General features: G+C 40.7%; 1 long non-coding RNA gene across 1 annotated transcript; it reads left to right on the top strand.

Moving 5' to 3' along the window:
• Window positions 1-434: 434 nt before the first annotated feature.
• Window positions 435-1,140, top strand: LOC139435181 (uncharacterized). The gene is made up of 3 exons (XR_011644442.1): window positions 435-522; window positions 917-972; window positions 1,092-1,140. It is a non-coding gene; the product is annotated as an uncharacterized lncRNA (long non-coding RNA).
• The last annotated feature ends 21,200 nt before the right edge of the window (window positions 1,141-22,340 follow it).

Genomic DNA, 22,340 nt, shown 5'->3' with positions numbered 1-22,340 from the left:
TATCTTGATTCTGATTGGCCAGAAGACATTATCAAAGATGTTCTATTGAGAAGATGATCACTACGTGACAAACATTTTCAAACCGTTTCTAGTCTTCGGTATTTCCAGACAAGTGGCTGCTGAAATCAATCTTACTAACTGCTGTCTGTGCAATTTACTCCGCGCGAGTTGGCGGACTTTATTTAGCTTACTTTAAAATCATTTTTCATGGTGGGGCTAAGCCATTTATTGGTATGGCTGTAGCCTACCCAAGTATACCCTGGCGCCGCCACTGAACATAATAATAAAACAATTAACATGTTGTATTCAGCCCTGATTAAAACAGCGGGCCCAAATCCCGGATGGCCGGGCCCAGAGCCATTTAATAGAAGAGTTACGACATCTCCGTTCACTCCAATGGACCACTTTCTTACAGCAATGGCGGATCGTGGAGCCTCTCAATCGCTCCCCGGAAGTTAGCGCCAAGGCTGGCAGAGCTGTGGAGTTGCAGCATAATAGACCGTTCGTGACGGACTTTTAAAGGTAAGAAGAAGTTTAAAGATTTATATTGCGGATATTATCAGTACATCTGATTCAAATGAACATGTGTATTAAAGAATGTCAGTGGATTATCCCTAAATTAGTAGATTTAGGGAACGTTTACAGAAAACAGATCAAGCTAGCATACCGAAGCAAGTTAGCAACACACGTTGAACAGCCTTTTAATTGTAAATTCCGTTCTCTTAATGTCATTTCGTCCAACATGTTGAATTAGAGAAGAGGGTTTTCTAAACGGGATTGTATGCGGGGGTGGAGGGAGTTAAATATTAGATAAATATAACTTTGGTGCGTGTAAGAGTGAGTGTTTTTAGCAGAGCCATATTGTGTCCTTGTGATTCTGTTGATTATTACCTGTCTGTATAATGTTGCAGCTCAGCTGATTTTGGATTGATGGCAAAGGGAGAGGGACTTAAGTGAGAGTGAAAACACAAGGTAAGTTTAATACTACTGTTTTATATAAGTAAACACCTTATCTCCCCAAGGCATTTCCCATCCAATAGGTGTGCTGTGTGTGTATAACCCTTTCTCCTGTCTGTTACTCCCTCTTTCAGCACAAGAACCAGAGGGGGATTCAATGGAGCCTGAATACCTGCACTGAGAGTTGAGACTCAGGGTGCAGGGTGAGGGTCTCAGTGCAGGTATTCAGGCTGTTTTTCAAGCCTTTCCCTGTTTTTCTTTGTATTAAACAAAACATTAAGCTTTCCCAATGGTGTGGTTTTTGCCATTTTTTCCTCCGCTCTGTGTCAGTGGGGAGTACATTCGTACTCCTTTCTCTGAGCGATTTGAGCATCCCCAGGCAGCACAGCAAACCATGGTGGCGACTAGGAGGCAGCACAGCAAACCATGGTGGCGACTAGGAGGCAGCACAGTAAACCAGGACAACACGGAGGAAAAGGCACCGACAAACTGCATGATATGCTATTCAATGTTTATTGAATTCCATGTATTTGCAATGGATGTTCCTAAAACAACACATTTAACATCATCATCATCATCATCATCATCATCATCATCATCATCATCATCATCATCATCATCATCATCATCATCATCATCATCATCATCATCATCATCATCATATGCTGCTAGTCCTGCTGCTGCTGCTAGTCCTTTGATAGCCACCTTTCGGTCTCCTGTCCTTTCTGAAAGCCATAAAGATGACATTAGTCATTTAGATAACTTGTGTCCTCAATTACCAGGGGATTACTGAAACTACCATGAATTTAAGAAAATGGTGAATTTTAAAGCATTACTTTAGATCCCCTCCCTCTAAATGTATCAATAAACATTAGAAAGTGATGCTCCTGACTACCATACAAGTTTAAGAAGATAATATTGGTTTGAAAGAATTCAAAGCTATAAATAAACAGCAACAGGCTCTTTAACCAAGGCACTGTTAGCCTAACATGTAAACTAGTTGTTCACACTAATCCTAATATTATCACTTAATATTAGCAAATTCGATTTTATTTTTTAAAACATATTGATGTAAATACATACACATATCGATTTGTTGTATAAATATTGCAAATCAAAACTTTTATTCACTAATAATTACCAAAAATCGTAGTTCTATCTCCTGTTATCAATGCATTCACATTGCCCGCCATGAACTTCCGGGGAACGATCCTCGTCTACATGAACCACGTGACGATAACCGTTTTTGGACTTCCGTTGTCGTAACTCTTCTATCTATATGGCGCTGGCCGGGCCCAGATCCTGGATGGGCGGGCCCGGCCCCATGGGGCCCGCCCATATGGGGCCCGCCCATGACGCCGGGTCTGCATATAAGGGTATACTTAGTGTGGTTTACTAGCTATAACGTTACATCACTCTTTTTCACTTCTTACTCAGTCAGCCAGAGTGCAGATATCACCATTAGATTCACAAACCTGAAACATCATCCATTTCTTCACTGCTGGTGATGACATTGTTGTCAGCTGCTGATACTGCTGCTGATACTACTGCTGCTGCTGCTGCTGCTGCTGCTGCTGCTGCTGCTGCTGCTGCTGCTGCTGCTGCTGCTGCAGCTGCAGCTTGTGGCGCCTGCTTCGATGAAAATAACTTTCTACTATCCATAACTTTATAGGCTATTAGCTTAAAACTCGTCAGGCACTAGGAAGGATCACTTCTTCTTCAGGGCAGGGAAGGCTACGCAGTACGCATGCTACTGTCCCGCAGCGGCTGTCTCTCTGGTGGACTCCGGTACTGCACATTACTCCCGAGAGTTTTTTAAAAAAAAAAAATTTTTTAAGTGAAACATCCGGGGCTTTTCAGAAAACATCTGGGGCTTGAGCCCAAGTAGCCACCCCCTAGCGTATAGATGTGTTTGTACACTTGGTGACCCTTTGAAAGTTTGGTAATTCTGATTGCAACACAGACATAACAGGCATGGACTTGTGCCATCATTGCAGATGTTCTGTGTGTGTGTGTGTGTGTGTGTGTGTGTGTGTGTGTGTGTGTGTGTGTGTGTGTGTGTGTGTGTGTGTGTCTATGAGTCAGCGGTTGGAGGTGGGGTGTGTGTGTGAGAGGCAACTAATCCTCAAGTACAGATGCAGGCTTGGCTGGAGCACTGCCAAGGACACAGGTTATACCATCTCCAACAACCAATGTTCACTAAATAGGAGGGCGTTCATGCACCATATTTGTATACAAGTGTGTGGTTGGTACTGTCAGGGCTTTCAATTAATTCCTTTGATACAATAAATTAGATTCAACAGTGCTCTGTTGCTTCAAACTACTGTTGTATTGTTGTTTTGATATTTGTGTCCCGCATGTACATCCAACTAACTAGTAGACCAACAATTGATGGCTGACCTAACAACATGTATTCTTTTGTTTCAGAGAACTACACAGTACTGAGAAAGCACTGAACTATTTACATCGAGACGGATATTTGGTCAAATCCTATTTTTGCTTTAATTTAATAATGTTTTTGTCTTTGTTAACCATTTGTGTTACTGGTCTGCATTAGGAAACATCAACATGGGCATTAACATTATTATGTTTGCCTGTGGAGTACCCCAGGGATCCACAGTTGGTCCCATAATCTTCTCACTCTATATACATTACTCACCAGTCAAGTCATATTAAATTCCCTGTTCTCAGAGGGAAAACTCTTTTTTTCCTTGAAACTCTATTGTGGTGGTTTAGTTGGTCTTCTAGGTTTTTGCGAATTCCTTTTAAGTAATAATACAAAACACATTTCTTATTATAATATTTGAGTTATTCACCTTATATACAAAAATACACAAACACACAATAAGACAAACACACAGAGAAAACGTCTTGATATGACAATAGCAATCTTCATGTTTTATATCACAGTGTCCTAAATGACAAAAGCTGGCTGCCTCTGAGTCTGCTTACCATTCCATCAGCCTGTCTCTGATTATTGAGTTGTGGGCGTCTCCGTCTTCTGTCTTTTGTGGTTGGAAATGCAGATCCTTGATGAGGCAAAGCATGAGGTAAGCTTTCTGGAGTGTTTATAATGGGGCTATAGGTGACTTACAGTATGGAGGATTCTGTGGGATTTTCAAAGGATTGCTTTGGTTAATAAATGAAGCCTTCCTAGGACCTGCTTTTGAGTGACAGAAAGGGAATGCTGGTTGGCGGGAGAAAAACACATCCATGCACAAATGAATACATGCACAGCGCTCAGGCTTGCAGTTGTTGTGGTAAAGTGAAACCTGCAGCAACGTCTCAGGACCACTCTTCATCTGATAGGCCCGCTCGTAAATCCAAAAACAGATCAGTGGAAACTGTACTGACGTGCTCACACTCCCACGCACAAATACACACAGGCACACACACAGGCATACACATCTGTAAATTATCATGGCCCCCCATCCACCAGGGAACTATCGCTCTGTTTCTGAAAAGCAGACAGCAATCACCATCTGAGAGAATGAAAAGCAGCAGAGCGTGTAAAGAGAGGAGGAACTATAGGCATAGGAAGACCACAGATTTAGATCCTGCTTTGTTGAACTATTGGTTGGAACCCAAAATGATTGAGGGATTTAGTGTTGTTTGTTCCGCATGTAAAGGAATACCAGTAAGTGTCAAAGAACATGTTTTAGTTCATTCATTGTAGGCCACAGGCACCAGTGCCGTGACATTTTAGTTCAAATGAATGTTTCCAACCACAGACCTTCCTCAGACCTTTCTGGCTTCTCTCACTGAAAACAAGAAGGGCATGTAGTTGTCAGTAAGTTTAAAAAAAAAAAAAGTAGTTTTCTAGTAGGGTATTAAAATACCATTTTATTTTGTGATTTACTAAATTAGTAAACCTTTGTTTAAACTTAAAGCTAAGTTACTTACTTACTAAGTTCTAAAGTGAAACTGTGACGTGTGACTGGCTTCTTCTCAATATAAATGTCACCAAAGGCTGATGGGTATTGAACTATAAGCCATCAGCAATGCTAAATTGATGGAAACAAAAACTTAGATATATATTTTCACAGTTTGAAAAGTAGAACAATTGAACGCTGAAAATAAGATGCACACCAAAGAGAATTTGGTAAGTTTATATGCTGTGTTTATGTATCAGCTTGCGTGCATGCATGTGTTTAGATTTTGCGGTCCACTGAGTACACATATCTCAAAAAACACACTCACACTTGGCACAAAAGACTTCAGGGCGCCTGTGACTGGATGCAACAAAGCACTCTGATCCACCTTAAATCCCTACAGAGAGAGGAATAGAAATAGGAAACCAACATGGAGTGGGACAGATGTAAGATCCAGCCAGATTGAGAGCATTCCTGTTTTTATTGTATATGATGCAAGCTAGTTGCATCTTTAGCCCATTGACCTTTTGTACACTTCTTACAGCAGGGAATGAACATGGATACACACACACTCCTCCCTGATCCCTCATTCTGCAGATAATTCTCAGCTGGTCTGGACTACAACCAGCACCACTGACTCTTAAAGTGAACACACGGCTGAGTTATTTCAATCTTATCACCATGTGCTCTCTTCCATTCATCCCCCCTGCCCAACACACATATATAAACACACACACATCACCCCTCACTCCTTCCCTCCATTTTACAGTGTGCCTTGGAGTGTTTTACGGTAGGGGATGGGCTGCATGGGCCCATGTGTGATTTATGAGGCCTTGTGTTGTGGCAAAACTGCACCACCGTTTTTTCCCCTTTCCAGAACAAAGTGTTGCACATTAAAACATGACTGATACTGATGAGCACTAAGCAGATCCATCGCTTTTAACAAATAAACCATTAGTTTAGTTTTGAAGTAAAAGGATATCTGTAACATATAAGCTATTCATGAAATATATCTAAAATCCCTTGAGCAGTGCAGTCTGTAACTTGTTGAACAGTGACACGTTATCTATTGTTTTAGACCCCCAACATTTGATTTGAATGGATACTCATAGCCTCCTCTATACCTACAACGACCAGTCAGTGTAGTAATACATTAATGACCGAGCAGTGGAATGTTCTTGAATGAAAGCCAGTGACTTGATTTCTTTGTTATTGAATATGTGTTTCATTTACTGAAGACCGGACACAATCTAATGGAAGATACCAAATGTCTGCTAATGTTAATGAGTAGCAGACCATTAGCCATTGACATTCATGGATCAAAGATTGCTCTGGTTTTATGGCTCGCAACTTTACTGTTTTGGTTTAGTGCGTCATTACAAGCAGCAGCAGCCAGCTGTTTGAGTTAAAAAATATATATAAAAAATATTGTACACTTATATTCCTGTCCAGCACCAAACAACAGAGTGACAAAGTTAGCTGGTGGAGCATTTAGCAGCTAAATAGCTATAAACAATGTATGCAACCTAAAATATAATGACTCTAAACTTGTGCTAGTTTGTTCAATTACTCCCTGTTCCAAAGAATAGGCTACGAGTTCCATGTATACAATTGAATTGCACCAGAATAGCGCAGAAAACCACAAAAGCCCATGGTGCATCCACATGCTCCTCAGATGGTCCCATTTCCGATGTAGGAAGTCGTTCTTTCGACTTCCATATGTTCATAAGCTTAAGGTTATAATGTGAAAACAACAACAGTTTTATTTTTTGCTCAAAGCATTTGCAAAACTCGCTGTTAAATATGTATAAGTTGTTGTTCCTAGTTTTAGGGTTCATGTGACTGTTACAGGTTTTAATATTCCGACAACACATAAATGCTGGTCACATGCCCTACCTTGCAATGTTAAAGGAAAGTAAAACACAATACATGTAGTCACCCCTTGATTTAGGTGCATTGCTTGTTATCAGAATCGGGACACTATTTCTTCCAAAATCCTGCCGATTGACAGATAAAAGGACAATTAAAAGCGCCAAAATCATGACCTCCTTCATGGAGCTAAAACTGGAACCACTTTTAAAAAAAAACCCAGCGTCCGCCCGAGTCCCCCTTTTTGAACTCTGCCTTTCCCCTGGGCCGTCCGCCCGAGACCCCATCCTTGATCTCTGCCTTGCCCCCGGGCCGTCCGCCCGAGACCCCTTCCGGGTCCTCCGCTGTCAGCCCTGTTTCTAGTATAGCCTTGAAATAAAGGAGATATTTTTGACACTTTAATCTGCATTTGGGTCCTGCTTCCTGCACACACCGTAACATTACGAACCGACCTGAAATATGGGCCCAGCAGATCCTTGTGAAATGTGGGTGTCGCCAAGGTGTCATGTTCCCATCAATCCAAGCTGGAGCTGATAAATACCTGTGACTAATGCAGAGTCATTTGTCCTGGAAATGAATGCCAATTATAACCTGCAGACAAAGACAAAAGCCAGATGTCAGTGGGTGTAAGTGATTTTTTTTTCTGTCCAGTGGGAAAGGGTTTTTATTCCCAGCCTGAAAGTAATTCAGCAAGTTTCTCCACAAACAAACTTTTCCTATTCCTCCAATTAAAACCCAGCTATGTGCTTAAAAGGCTGATGAAGAAACCACATGGCTCCTGGTTGCAGTTTTTACATTTTGAAGGAATTTCGGTGATGCCCATATCATGATTATTAACTGTAACAACCTGCAATCTGAAAGCAGATTTTCGGTGGCTGTAGGAGAAGCCTTCACCCTCCCCCTTCCAATATTGGGCTCTGTATCTCACCCACATAATTAGGGTCAGATCTTATCGTCACCTCACCCCGAGCTTCTCCTCCTCCCTCACAATCACTCCAGCTCTCTTTCATCTCCCCTAAAAGAATGCTTGTTTATCTTTGGCCCTCTCCAGATAGGGTAAGAACAAAGATGCTTTCTGTGGTTATGTTTGTATGCACTGGAGAGAGAGCACACATGTATGAATGAAGTGAAAAGAGGCGTAAGCAAAGTGTGTGATATTTGTAGGTTAAAGGAGCCCATTTTAGAACACATGTGTTTTGAGTCAGTTTGAGACATTTCGAGTGGCCAATGGTTCACAAAAAGGTGTCCTGCATGGGCACAAAAAATGAAATGAAAAAAGATATACTTATATATAACTTGATGCTATTTAGGGCCAGAGATTGATTTTAGGAGCGATATAAAGAGGAAAGTAAGAGAGAGCTATACTGTCAGTTATGTGTGCCTTTTACTGCTACTGTCTGATGCTCTTTTACCTTTGCTGTTAACTCAATAAACAACAGGAAAGCAGCACTAAGTACTGTTTTTCACGTCAGGACCTAATTGGACAGTTATGTGCAACCTGATCTCACCAGAATGCGTGACTCCACCACGACTCCTTAACACCGCATTGCGTGGTGGAGTCACGAACTTTGTTACATTTACGTGTCTGCACCACGCAAACAACCCCAATGTAAAGTGAATGAGGTTCCTTTGTCGTGGTGCACACACGCATTTCTACAACGTCCTGCAGTGAGCTTTTATTCTATAAAACGTTTTTAAAATCTACTTTATAGCTTGTAGTAACTCGCGGGAGGCTTCTTTTATTTTATTTGTATTCATAATAATTTTTATTTTTCGTCAGAATGTATTATGGTGCATTAGTTACGAATTTTTGTTCTCAAAAAACAGTGCATTGTGTGTAATTCAACTGTGATTTTTATTAAATTAGTTAGTTTTTAAGGAAGGCCAGAGCTTCAGCTGTGTCCAATAGATTGTTCCCTTTAGTTAACGTTTTTTAAAAGAACATTATATTCCGATTTGATCATGTCCCCTTTATTGTATTACGGAGAGCAATGTGAGCGTCCATTCCCATATCTGCACTACTCATCAACTCAAAAACACCAGATTATTCTTGTTGATTACACAACATTGATTGGTTTAAGTTGTGTACATTGCTTTTGTAATTTTCCCCTTCGATTCGGAGAAACAAATATTTGTTCAGTTTAGGATGGCGGAAGACACTACACTACTAGACTAGAATCGGAATCGGAATCAGAATCGTGGAAATTCAAACGATACCCAACCCTACTTATTACTTATCGTACCTGCACATACAAGATATCCGATTAAAGCTGAAGTTCCACAGAGTATTTAGGTATATATATCATCACTGAGTGATCCGAACTCGCGACAGGGGAAGACACAGACATCACAACAGACAACACATACCTTTACGGAGCTTTTACGGGAGATCGTCTCACCGTAGCTGTCAATCTGATCAAAAGACTTGTTCAATGGCATTAAAACGAGAAAAACGCGGCTGAATCGTTTAATCCATAGGTTGATAATGTTTCTGCGTAATATTTTTTTTAATTTATAATCCATAATTCAATTTTTTTGTAAAAATCGGAGAGTAAAAGTTAGCTGCTAATGGTAGCCACCAGAGTTATCGCACTTCCGGTCTTGGCTATGCGGCAGTCTCACACACACATTACCAAATAAGGAGTATGTGGGAGTTCCCCTCGATTCCATTGGCTCTGGCGGTTATAAAGAGATGTCAATCAGCAAAACCGAGCAAGGGGGGCCAAAGATAGGTCAAATCCACCCAAATGACCCCAGAAGTGTTTTTTTTTGCTAAATCTCTCTAAAAATGTCAAATGTCACTTGTTTTGCATCAATCTTGATACAGGATACTTATTATATGTTGTAGTTTGGATTCCTGAAGCTTTTAGTCTACCAACCCATCATTCAAGGGTGGTTTTCACTATAAGTAATTTTTTTTTGGACGGACACAATCATTTACATTTTTTTTACTGTGTTCAATCTGAATTTACTTTAAAATAAAAATATCTATATTGATTCTGACACTTCTACATCCAACGTACAGGTGTAACCTTGCTTTGAGAAAAAATATTATTAATTTAACCCTTTTAGAAGGGAAGATATGGTCATTTGTTCTGGGAATGTCATTTTCGAGCCTGAGACCTGAAAAACAGGCTCAGGGCTTCACAAGTTAAGAAGGCAAATCTGAGATTTCATTTACCTCCAGCTCTCGACACAGGTTCGGGAAAGCCCCATGAGCTTCTCGATGTAGAGTGAAAATGGAACACACACGCTATTTGTTGTTTGTTTAAATCACGCAGTCTGTTCTTCTTCTTTCGGTGTATCACGCAGTCTGTCTTCCGGTTGTTGCCTCTTTTGAATGACGAATACACACTACCACCGCCTGCTGGTAAGGAGAGTTATTGCCTTTCACGCATGCGCAGTTCGTACGTGCAACTTGGCCGTCGGCTGAAGTCTTTGCGGTTTGTTCCAGTGCGAAACATGGCCAAGACGCAGGAGACGCGTCCCAACGGAACGTAGGCAAAGATAGTAAAATATACACTTATATGGGTATTTTGGATGTTTTTTTGCCCATTTGTCCAAATGAAGACATTTTATGGAAGCAAAGCCAAAACTAACCAGTGCATAAAAAAACAATGTTTTGCCACAGTGTTTCGCCTTTGAACACAGAATATATATTTTGGGAAGAATTACACATTTTTGGAGGAGTGATATTGTGTGTGCAGGGCACGAGCCAATCAAATCACCCCCAACCTCCATCACTGGTAAAGACCAATCAGACATGTTTTGAGTTCCTCCACCCTTCCTGTGTGTGCATGTGTGTGAGATGTGGATATCAGGTAGGCTCTACGGCTGCCATGTGGAGGGGAGGTGGGCTGGATGTTTGGATGGAGGGAGTGCTGATGGAGGAGAGGCTTTGGAGGATTCGGGGGGTGCAGAAAAAAAAAACAAGAAACAGCTGGCCTCCCTTAGTCTTTGGCTTCATGTAAAAGTGGGAAGAGGAGTTGGAGAGGGGGGGAGTCACTGAGCAAACTGTTGCATGGACTGGATTGCAATGGATTAGCAATGAACATGTGCTTATATTTGTGAAATATTTATATGTTTGCTTTAGTTGCGTAAACACGCACATTTCTATCCACTTCCTTTCCTAATACTTTTCTATGTCAAGGACATTGGCTGCCCCTACCCAGGGTCCTTGCACAGATCATTAGAGTCTTAGCTCATCCAATGTTATGTCTCCCCATTGAGCTGTTGTCATTTTTATTCTGAGAAGGCCTCCACCCATCCGTTAAACATCCTCCCTGGGTTGGCCCAATGAGAGTCCCCCATTGCCGGACCTTTGGATGAGACCCACTGGTCAGCCAAACAAATAAACAGACAGACAAACCGAAACAAATTCCCATAATGGGTGATGTAATGAGAACGTTGAGATAACATGGCTAAACTACTGGCTTGTTCTCAACTTCTCTGGTCATTGAACCCCCTTGTTGTTGGACTTGCAATGTGTGTTCCCGGATCGCAGCAATTACTGTGAATGTAATGTTTTCATTACTGACCAAAATGAATGCCGGAGCTTTTAACTCAGATATTGGCTAGTCTCCAGTATTTTTAGTAAGGCCAACATTGGTCCAAATCAAACCCATACATCATCCGGACCCCCATCGCAGCCCCTTGCTGTGGGTGTGATAATACATGTCTGACTTTACAACTACCAATTTGATATTCCCTTTTTGAGGCTATTTCATTTGATTAATTTCCGAAGAGTGAAAGCTTCTAACACGCATTTCATATGGAAAATGTCATTAATCACACATCTGCGTAGCTTTAAAGATCCTTGTTTTCACACTCCATGAATCATTTTGCTACTCCTATGGGGATTGTGAACCCCTGATTGAAAACCGCCCTGTTAGTGGAGAGAGGAAGTAACTGAAGGATGGAGAAAATAAATGGCCGTGTTGCGAGGTTCTTGGACTCGGAGCAGGGACAGAGAATTGTGGAGCGACCCCTCACCCATCACAAATCATATAGAGTGTGAGTTCGGTCCATTAGTGGTCAGTTTGTGGCCATAACTCAGGGTTCAGCCTGTACATCCCCCTTATTTTTACTCCTCCAGACCCCCGCACCATTCCCCTCCTACCTCTCAATTCTGCCCCACACTCAACCCTATAATTTAGGTGAAAGATTCAGCGGCTGTTTTTTTTATTGAATTCCCAATAACGCCGCTGTGATTACCGTTAAGTGCAGGCGACTGGGGCTCTTGCGGGAGCCGTTCTGGGGCCAGTGGGATGCTGAGTCGGGTGCCAGGGTGGGAGGTAGGGAGGTCATTGGCTGTTTTTCTTTTTACACAGTACATGGGAAAACACGGGGCAACAATCATCACATCTATAGATGGCTCGCCACCCTCTCCGGGGCAAGACGCTGCCTGGTTTAAAGCCAGCCAGCGGGCTACTGGCCACTAATAAAAGGATTTCATCCACAGGGAGTTGTAAAGTTAGTCTATAGTACACAGAGATATGTGTGCATGAGAGGGAGACCGAATGTGTGTGAAAAAGTACCAAAGAGTTGTAAATACAAATTCAATGTGTCTGGATCGTTAATTGTCCATTCTAATGAGACTATTTCTGTATCCACGCATTGTGTTGAAGCTCTTCAGTTAAGCATGAAGACTGTCATGACTCAAACCTTCGCCATCAAGGTCTTCATGACCTCTTTTATGAATTTTCAATGAATCACATCCACTAATTTGTTCCGCAACAGTCGTGTTTTTGTTGCCGTTGCCGGGCAACAGGTTTATGATTAGTGATTATGAATGGAGTCCTATTTGGCCCGTTTCAAGGCACAAGACACAGTGATGTCAAACACAAAGCTGTTATTCATCCTTCCTCTCAATCAGAAGCATATCAGTCTGAACAATCTAACGTGTGTATGTGGGTGATTGTTATGAGTTCTGTAATTTGGAAGTTTGCTTAAGGACAAGGATTTCACTGAAATTGCCTGAAATAGTTTCTTCATGCCAGGTTTCAGGGTTCGGTGACTAGGTGCTGAATAGCACAGGAGATACACAAAACAAAAGCAACACCGTTTTCAATATAAGTCAAGTTTTCATTACTGTACATGACTGGACTTTTGCAATTCCCTAGTCTTCATTATCTCACCTACAGAATGTCCAAAAATGCAGCTGCATGGATGTTGACTGGTACTTAAAAGTATGAGGACATCAGTCCAGTACCTGCCTCTCGTCATTTTCTCCCCATTTACTTCAGATATAAATGTAATATGTTTCTGAATGCTTTCAAGGCTATTAATGGTCAGGACCCATGTTATGTTGTGGAACTTATTAATTGGCCCTCTACGCCATGGTCTCTTAGAGCTAACGACAAATCTCTCTTGTGTTTCATACACGACTGAACTAAAAGGGGCCAGTATTGGCTGTTTCATAAATGTGGAACCAGTGGCTGTTACATATCAGATGTGTTCCTGCCATCTCTGTTTGAGAATCAAGGCCAAACACTTTTTGGCCCACTAAACCTTAAATCTGAATCTGTATGTACTAAGCGGATTTTTTTTTTCCACGTTTACTTTCCATTTCAAACAACACTGCAAACATTAGCATAACTTGTGAAAAACCTTACCCAATAGTTACGTACCTCCGAGGCCAAGACATATTCTATTGGATAAATAATGAAGTATTTCAGGGGCCCCTTAACTCTTTAAGAGAAAATAAAAAATAAATAGAATCTGTCAAACCTCATGTTCGAGTTGTTTTCATAGGTGGAGAGTTTCTTACATTTAAAATTGCTTTGGCATTTTCCAGAGAAAACGTAAGCGCAACTTGGAACATTCCCTGGTCTGGTCAGTATAACTATATTATTTGAGTATTGTGTAGTGAATTCCGGCCTGCAGTGTGTTTTACCCCTCTGGTCTGGAAGTCTGAACCTCCTGGGTTCCACTAGATTTTCTCACGGTCCTCATCACACACACACACGCACACGCACGCACACGCACGCACGCACCACACACACACACACACACACACACACACACACACACACACACACACACACACACACACACACACACACACACACACACACACACACACACACACACACACACACACACACACACACACACACACACACCCCCCCCCCCACACACACACACACACACACACACACACACACACACACACACACACACACACACACACACACACACACACACACACACACACACCACACACACACACACACACACACACACACACACACACACACACACACACACACACACACACACACACACACACACACACACACACACACACACACACACACACACACACACACACACACACACACACACACACACACACACACACACACACACACACACACAGCGGTTGCCCAGCGCTCCCTAGAGAGCGGGTTTGGTTACAGCTTCGCATGAATCGCGGTGACATTGCAGACACTTGACTCGTCCACCAAGGGAAGTGCAGAGCCAAAGTGGCCGCCGTCGCCTGTCCACCACATGTTTTAGTCCCAGACAAAACACTGTTTCTGGGCTAAAAGCAGGTTAAGACTTTTCTCACACTTTATATGACGTCATAATATGTTTCGTTCTTTGTCTCTGTGAGTTTGGCATTCAGTTCCCATGATCAGCAGACCACCCTATCCACCACAGCTGTCTTTGGTGTAACCTCCTGGATGATCCGCCAAGTAATCCTCATGTAATGATACTCTTATCACTAGGGAGGCTCCAACATAGTTATATCCCCCTTATCCCCCTTAACCCCCTCAAGTCAAGACCCTGAACTGTGAACAAGACAGCCCAAATGTGTTCAACGCCTTACACAACACTGTAAAGAATCACTATCAACACAAGAATGTACTTCTGATAGTACATGCACCCAGACCATAATCCTTGATCAGAAGGCTACTATCAAAAGAGAGAGATTCAACCAATTGTTTCTCCATTTTGGCACCAACACACAATACAACTTTCAATGTTGTCTGATAGCTGTACTGATCAAAAAGAAGGTGACAGTTTATTTTAGGTGCTGTAGTTTGGACTTTTGGACAGTCCTCTGATCTTTGGATATGATAATGATCCGCTAAAAACATGTCCACGACTGGAAAATTAGGGCTAAAATAGTTGCATACATTAATGAAGGCTTCTATGATACTTTTGGGAAACTTTATTTTCTTCGTCTGTAAGGATCCTCCCTAAATCTTTGTCTAATATTACTGTACATTCCTCTCCAGTCTATGAAAGAGAAAAGGGGCAGCTGTCTCACTTTTATCCTTCATTTTTCAGATGTTTGACAGTTTCCGGTCTGTAACTGTAGCTCTTCTCTTTCTGTGCCCCTCCCCTGGCCTTGAGTTGTATAGCCGTTTGACCCCTGCCCCCTGAGCGGCATGGGGTCTTGTTGACGTAGTGAGCGGATAGGAGCTGGGCAGCAGCCCGTGGTAGCTTCACAGCAATTGCCAATAACAGCACTTTACTTGGTTAACTGCTGCCAAAAAATAAGCAGAATAGAGTTAAACTTGTCCTTGGCAAAGAAAGACGTCTGATTCCTGATTGTGCCTCAGCCAAGAACATCTCTCCCTTGCTTCTAATTTACACAAACACAGACACACACACACACCAGCTCTGCTGCCACTGATTCGTTGTGTACGTGTGCTGAGTGTTCACTCACAGCCGACATGTGTTGTTGGCCCATCAAGCCAGAACATGGAAACTATGAGTGGCTGCAGATGTTCAGAAGGGGAGAAGATGAGTTTTTTTGTTTTAACATGCTTTCTCCCACTCTAATAAGACGCCTCAGCAAACTTTCGTCTTATCCCACAATCACCGGGGCTTAGAGGGGGGATCACATAGTGCTCAAAGTTCTCACCGTCCATCACCTCCAATCTCTATCCTCTAAGGATTAGGGCCCCAAAGAATATTTGAACCTACAAATAAATACACTGGGGCAAATAAGAGTGATATAGCGAGAATTCATTTAGAAGCCGATTTTTGATACAAAAGGTCACAAATTGTAATACAAGATGTTTGCTAACTGTTTATTTGGTACCACTTTGCAATAAGACTACCCTTATAAAGGGTTTACGAATAGTTTGTAATTTATTTATTAATTAGGTCGTGAACACTGTATAAATCATTAATAAGCTTTTATAAGACATTAGATAAACAGAGCAACTGTGACCGGTTGCTTGCCAAATAGTGAGCCCACATTTCAACCCAGTCTCATGGCCTTTCGTGTTATACTGACACCAACACAATTTCCCCCTTTTTTTTGTGTCACACAGAACGATTTTAAAAGCAATGTATTTATATTGGTAGTGTGTTTCGTGCCTGCAACACGTCTTTTTGTCCGGTCGGGTTGGAAGACCGGAAGCTGTGTGGTTCATAAAAACATGTTCTTTACAGTCTATTGTTCTTACTCAATATCAAGCCACGATTATTGTTTTTATTTTTAAATCGCAGTGTTCGAATTGGGGGGGAGCCAGGGGGGAGCTCCCCTGACTGCCGACTTTAAGATAAATAAGGGGAGCCCAAGAAAATTGTGCATATTTGTGTCACACAGATTAAAAATGTTGAGTTTCTGTAAATAAAAGTTCTTGAAATAAATAATAATCATTGTTCATTACATTCTGAATATTTGTTTTATATTTGTGAATATTTCTGGGTGTTGCCATCTGTACGTGGTGGCACTGCATTCTTTACGCTACTTACGTTGCTATAGTTACGGCTTTTAACTGGACACAGAAAAGATGGAGTGAGTGGAATGAAAGGTATCCATGGCTTTTCATAAAAAATTAAAAATGTGGATGTGAGATTTGCAAAGAGGCAAAAAGTATGATCTCCCTGCCGCTCGCAGAAAAATCCACCGGAGTGCACCATTAAAAAAATAGGGCTCCCCCGAAAGCAAATGGGTAATTCGAACACTGTTAAATCGTATAATGTCGGACTTTTTTTGCCGTCAGTGAGGAAAAGAAATGGGGCTCAGAGCCTCAGAATACTGAAATCTGTATTTTTTAAAATATTTTTTTCCTTCTATTGTTATTCTTTTCTAAATAACACACTGTTATTTACTCAACAATAACACACAATTATCCTCGTTTTTATTTATTTGTTTAATTCCATAATCTCTGGTTTTTTTGGCGTCCGTCAGGAACTGAATTTCAAAATAAAATAACCGGAAACAGACGCCTCGGGCCGAACCACGCCCCTTAGCTGTGATATACTGAGCATATAGAGTGGCAAAGTCCCTCCCCTTCCGGGGGAGCTCCATGGGACCTTATTTCGGAAAAATTATGTATTGAAGTCAATGGAGAGAGAAAGATTATCTTTCAATCCCGTTTGAATTGTGCTACGAATTACACATATGATGTTTGTCAATTTAAAAGATAATTTTGCAAGTCAAACAAATAAAAATGTGTCGTAAAACTGTGAAGTAACACGTTTTTTTTGTGTGAAACGCTTAATGAACTACATCTCTGGTCTCGCAGACTCTCACAACAACACACGTCACCAAGATGGCCGTCACTACTGCCTTGTCAAAAAAGTGATTGACTACCCTCACTATCAACACAATGAAACACGTCCAGAAGAATGTCATGCAAAGCTGCCTGCCTGCCTGCCTTCCTTTGATTCTCTCTGAACTGCCTGATCTTTTTAATGTTTAATGTCAACCATTTGTGCAGATAGTGTGAAGTAGAAAAGATCGCCGATGCTAATGTAGCGTGAGCGTTAGCATTTCTCCCCCGGGCTTAAATGGTGTATTACAGAATGATCACACCGGTGTGACAGTACTCTTCAAAGGGTTCACGAAATATGACTACTACTCTTACTGTTTAACATTTTGGGTTACTTGATGTTACTTCATGTTAAGGCTAATAAAAATGACAAGGCTAAAGGCCCTGACACACCAAGCAGTCACCAGAGAACTCGCCGACGCTGTTGTCGACTGTTGCGTCGCCGTGTTCTCCTGCGTCTTGGCCATGTGTCGCACTGGAACACACCGCAAAGACTTCAGCCGAGCACGTACGAACTGCGCATGCGTGAGTGGCAATAACTCTCCTTACCAGCAGGCGGCGGTAGTGTGTATTCGTCATTCAAAAGAGGCAACAACGGAAGACAGAGAAAAATAATAGACTGCGTGATCTAAACAAACAACAAATAGTGTGTGCGTTCCATTTTCACTCTCGTCCATCGAAAACATATTTCGTGCGGTACTGGAGCTATCAGCTATTGGAGTGTTGCTTGTGGAAGACATTCTCAAGCAACCGTTTTGCTTCTCATGCACTGATTCGCTAGCTGAACAGCCAATCAGTGATTTCTTTGTTCGACTGCCTGTGGCCGACGCACGGCCGATTCAACATGTTGAATCGGCCGTGCGTCGGCCATGAAAAGCCAAAGAAGGCGTGTCACGGCCGACGGTGCGGGACACACCAAATTGAGTTTGGGCGACAGGGCACGCTTCGTCGTCCGACTAACGAAAACGGCCAATTTCGGCCTGGTGTGTCAGGGCCTTAAGACTGTAATACTAACTAACGTGCTTGCTACTAGCTAGGTAGCTAACTTGATCCAGCCAGCCACTCCTGGTCCTTTCATCAGACGGGAAGCGAAAGAACGAGCAAGACCCATTGCTGGTATGATAACAACCTGGTACTAAGCACACAGGCATCTTGTTAAAGTTATCTTATCTGTCTTTTATATTTAGCGGAGGAAAACAATTGTGACATCAGTTATGACATCACTTATGCGACTCTGGGATTTGTAGTCTTTCTAGTTGCATATTTTTCATAGTCTTATATTTCAACAGTTTTACGACAAACTGTGACTTTTTTGACATGGAAATTATTTTTTAAGATTGACAAACATCATATGTGTAATTCGTGGCACAATTCAAACGGGATCGAAAGATAAGTTTTCTCTCTCCATTGACTTCAATAGATAATTTTTCCGAAATAAGGTCCCATGGACCAGAAGTAGATAGGCAAGGTTTATTGACATATCACACAACTACGGTGTAGTTATGCAATGAATGAAAAACTTGGGTCACAGGTCCCTCAGCAGTGCATTACAAGACATCTATCAATATGTGTGTATACCTCCACCATTAAACTGTCAAATTCTGAACATTTCTTATACTATCTACATACATAAGAGTATAATTAATGTGTATAATATCAGTTAAAATAAGTGCTTCAACATAGTTAATATTGCAGGAAAGCGATATATTAGATGTGAAGTACTTAATATTTATCTGTAGATAGATACCCCCAAAGCTTTTTTCTTATTTGAAAGAAGACGTTAACCTAAAGTATTCTTTAATGTGTTAATAAAGGTTAATTAGTTTGTCTGTTTTGCACATCCTCATATTAATATCTTTGTACATCCAGAACTAAACTGTTTTATTGTAGAGATCACTTACAGTATCTTCTTGATTTTTTAGATTCTATATTTCTATCATTGACCTTCTACTTTCCCACTATGAAAGTATGTACTCTTAATATTTTTTTCATCAAATAACATTATTCAACAAAAATAACATTATTCAACAAAAATAACATTATTCAACAAAAATAATTCAAAAACGTGCTTTAACCACTAGGCGGTGCACACAAGGTACACACAGCATACTAATAATAACTTTGTATTATTAGTGTAGGACACTTATGTATAACATCTGAAGATGTGTAGTTTTATTCATGTTTTTACATAATTTTACAGGATATTGCTATACTATTTCTCATGTTTTACTTCTACACATTAATATCTGATTTGTAAAACATCACAGACAGAAAGGTATATCCGTCATTTAATGGTAAGCTATTGAAATTGTGATTCCATAGATGTGTGTCCCATCTCCCAAATCCCCTGACTATTCTCTCAACTCTATTTACATTCTTATATTCAAAGAAAATCAGTAATATCTTTAAAAACGACAAGTCCTTTTCTATCAGCTGTGCACCATTATGGTGTAAATATAACCTATCTACCAATTGGATCAAATATAAAAGTCAGCCGAATTACTATTGTCGTGGAACACAAATAAGAAACCCGCTCCCGCCCCACTGCGTCAGGCCGTTGTGTCCTTGGGCAAGACACTTCACCCGAATTTGCTCCTGTGGGTATTGTCCACAGTAGATGACCATTACATGTGTAATGTGTATTTGTAAAGCACTTTGAGAGTCATTGAGAAAGCGCTATAATAAATATAAGGATTATTATTATTATTATTATTAATAAGAAGTATTAGCAGTTAGAAGGCAGCTTTTATTTTGAAATGTACTTTGAAAGAGATGGCACTTCCTTTGTGGCTATGACCACTTCCTTAAGTTCCAGGAAGTCCTTTTACAAATGGACACTAGGGGTGTAACGGTATCCGTATTCGTCCCGTACCGTCACGGTTCGGACGGCACGGTTCGGCACATGCAGTCACACGGCGAATGCGCCTTTTTTTACGAGTGGGGAAAAAGTCTGTCACTCAGGGCAGTATTACACTATATATAATCCAGGCGGCGATATTGCGCCTAAAAGCCAGCCGCCAGTAAATAACAAATGAAGAACAAGAACAAAACACAACAAAACGAACACAATGAAGAAGAAAAGTTAGTTGCTACGGCGAGTTCACACAACACACAGGAGCTAGAAGACCCACCTGCTTCTTTTAAATCAGCTGTGTGGGAACATTTTGGGTTCCCTGTGGACTACAACAGTTGTGGATCGGACGAGGACGGTGTGTCGGCGTTGTTCGACAGCGGTGCGGTATGTTAGTGGTAACACGTCAAATATGCTCAATCACATCCGAGTCAGTCTCAGTCCCCAGCGAGAGGGTTTTCTCGACGGCAGGTGACATAGTTACCGCCAACAGATCTGCCCTCACTACTGACAACGTAGACAAACTCATCTTTTTGAAGAGAAACTTGAAAATAGAGTAAAGCTTGAGTACCTTTATTTAGGCATAATGGCCTCACACACTCACAAGTTAATTACACAGTTAGACATTGCTCCTAAAGGTAGGCTACAGATTTTATTTTGTTTTATATTTATCATTGTATTTATTTTATATTTTCACATCAGGAGATGTTATACAGTTCTGTATTGCCTTTTATTGATTGTGATTGAAACACTTTCTTATTATTTATTTTAATATTTTCAAGACATTCTCTTTAGTTGTACAGCTTATTTAACCTTTTTGTTTGACATCAGCCATTATAAATAATATGGCCATTTGAGTGTGTGTGTGTGTGTTTGTGGTTTGTTTTTAACTGTGTAATACAGTTAATGATTCAAAATGTTAGAGTTCCCTATTTTCATACCAAAACTTGCACGACTGTTAAAAATAACAGCAAAAGAAATTATGCATTTGGGACTTTTTTTTGCTTTTCCTTGTTGTACCGAACCGGTACCGAACCGTGACCCCCAAACAGAGGTATGAACCGAACCGTGACATCTGTGAACCGTTACACCCCTAATGGACACTAATGCAATAAGCATGTAATGGGAGCACTCACTGCAGAATCCCCATCCATCCTTCGTTCTAAGCCCAAAACGTGGCATTATCAGTAAGTCAAGTTACTAATTATTATCTTAGCTACAAGTGTTTGATATTATTTGTGGTAATATATTTTTGTAGTAAGGATAATTATTATTTTTGTAAGAACTTGTTGCTGTGTTATAGTGTGTTACATAATGCTGTGTAATGTTGCATCGCATATTTACCTGCAATAACCTGTTCTTGTAAAAAGTACATTTATTCTGTAAATGTTAAGAACATATCATTGTTTTATGTGTACTTATGGAGAAATGTATTTTGTTTCAGTTTCACAATTTTTACCATTAAAATCCCTGCCAAATACAACACCTGCCTTTTACTTGGAGGAATGATGCTGAGGAGAGTTTAGCTGGCTGTTAAGTTTCAATATCCACACGTTGAAAACGAGAACAGTACAACTATTGATACTGCAAGGAGACGTATTTTGTGAAAAGAAATGTAAGATGTTGTTTAATTGTTGATATATTTATGATCCAAGCAACATATTTCCACGCCACGCCAGTTCTTCAAGTTTGTCCAGAAGTCTTCTCATCAGGGCTCTATAAATAAAGAACTACGGCAGATGTGTAATATTTAATGCAGCCGAACCGTGTATTACAATGCCGTTATGTGATGACTTCCAAAGAGAAAAGCAAGAACACTCGGAATAAAGTATTATTTAATATTTTTTAAATGTTTTCGGATATCACATTAACATCATATCCCAACATGCATTGCGGCTAAAACATCCAATCAACGAGCTTCAAGCTGAGGATCTTGGGTAATCAGTTCAATGGGTTTGTGGTGTGTATCGCTCGAAATGTCCATCATAGGCCTACGTCTATTTCCGGTGACTTTATTTACGGCTCGTAAGCATGCTAAAAAGCCCAAGATTATAGAATTAAACGAATAAATAAAAACAAGGATAATTGTGTGTTATTATTGAGTAAATAACAGTGTGTTATTTAGAAAAGAATAACAAATTAGAAGGAAGAGATTTGAAAAAATACAGATTTCAGTATTTTGAGGCTCTAAACCCCATTTATTTTCCTCACAGATGGCAAAAAAGGTCCGACATTATACGATTTAAAATAAAAACAAATAAATAAAAA

The sequence above is a fragment of the Pseudochaenichthys georgianus genome, chromosome 15, assembly GCF_902827115.2.
Source record: "Pseudochaenichthys georgianus chromosome 15, fPseGeo1.2, whole genome shotgun sequence".
Taxonomy (NCBI): domain Eukaryota; kingdom Metazoa; phylum Chordata; class Actinopteri; order Perciformes; family Channichthyidae; genus Pseudochaenichthys; species Pseudochaenichthys georgianus.
This window is presented reverse-complemented; position numbering and strand designations above follow the sequence as displayed.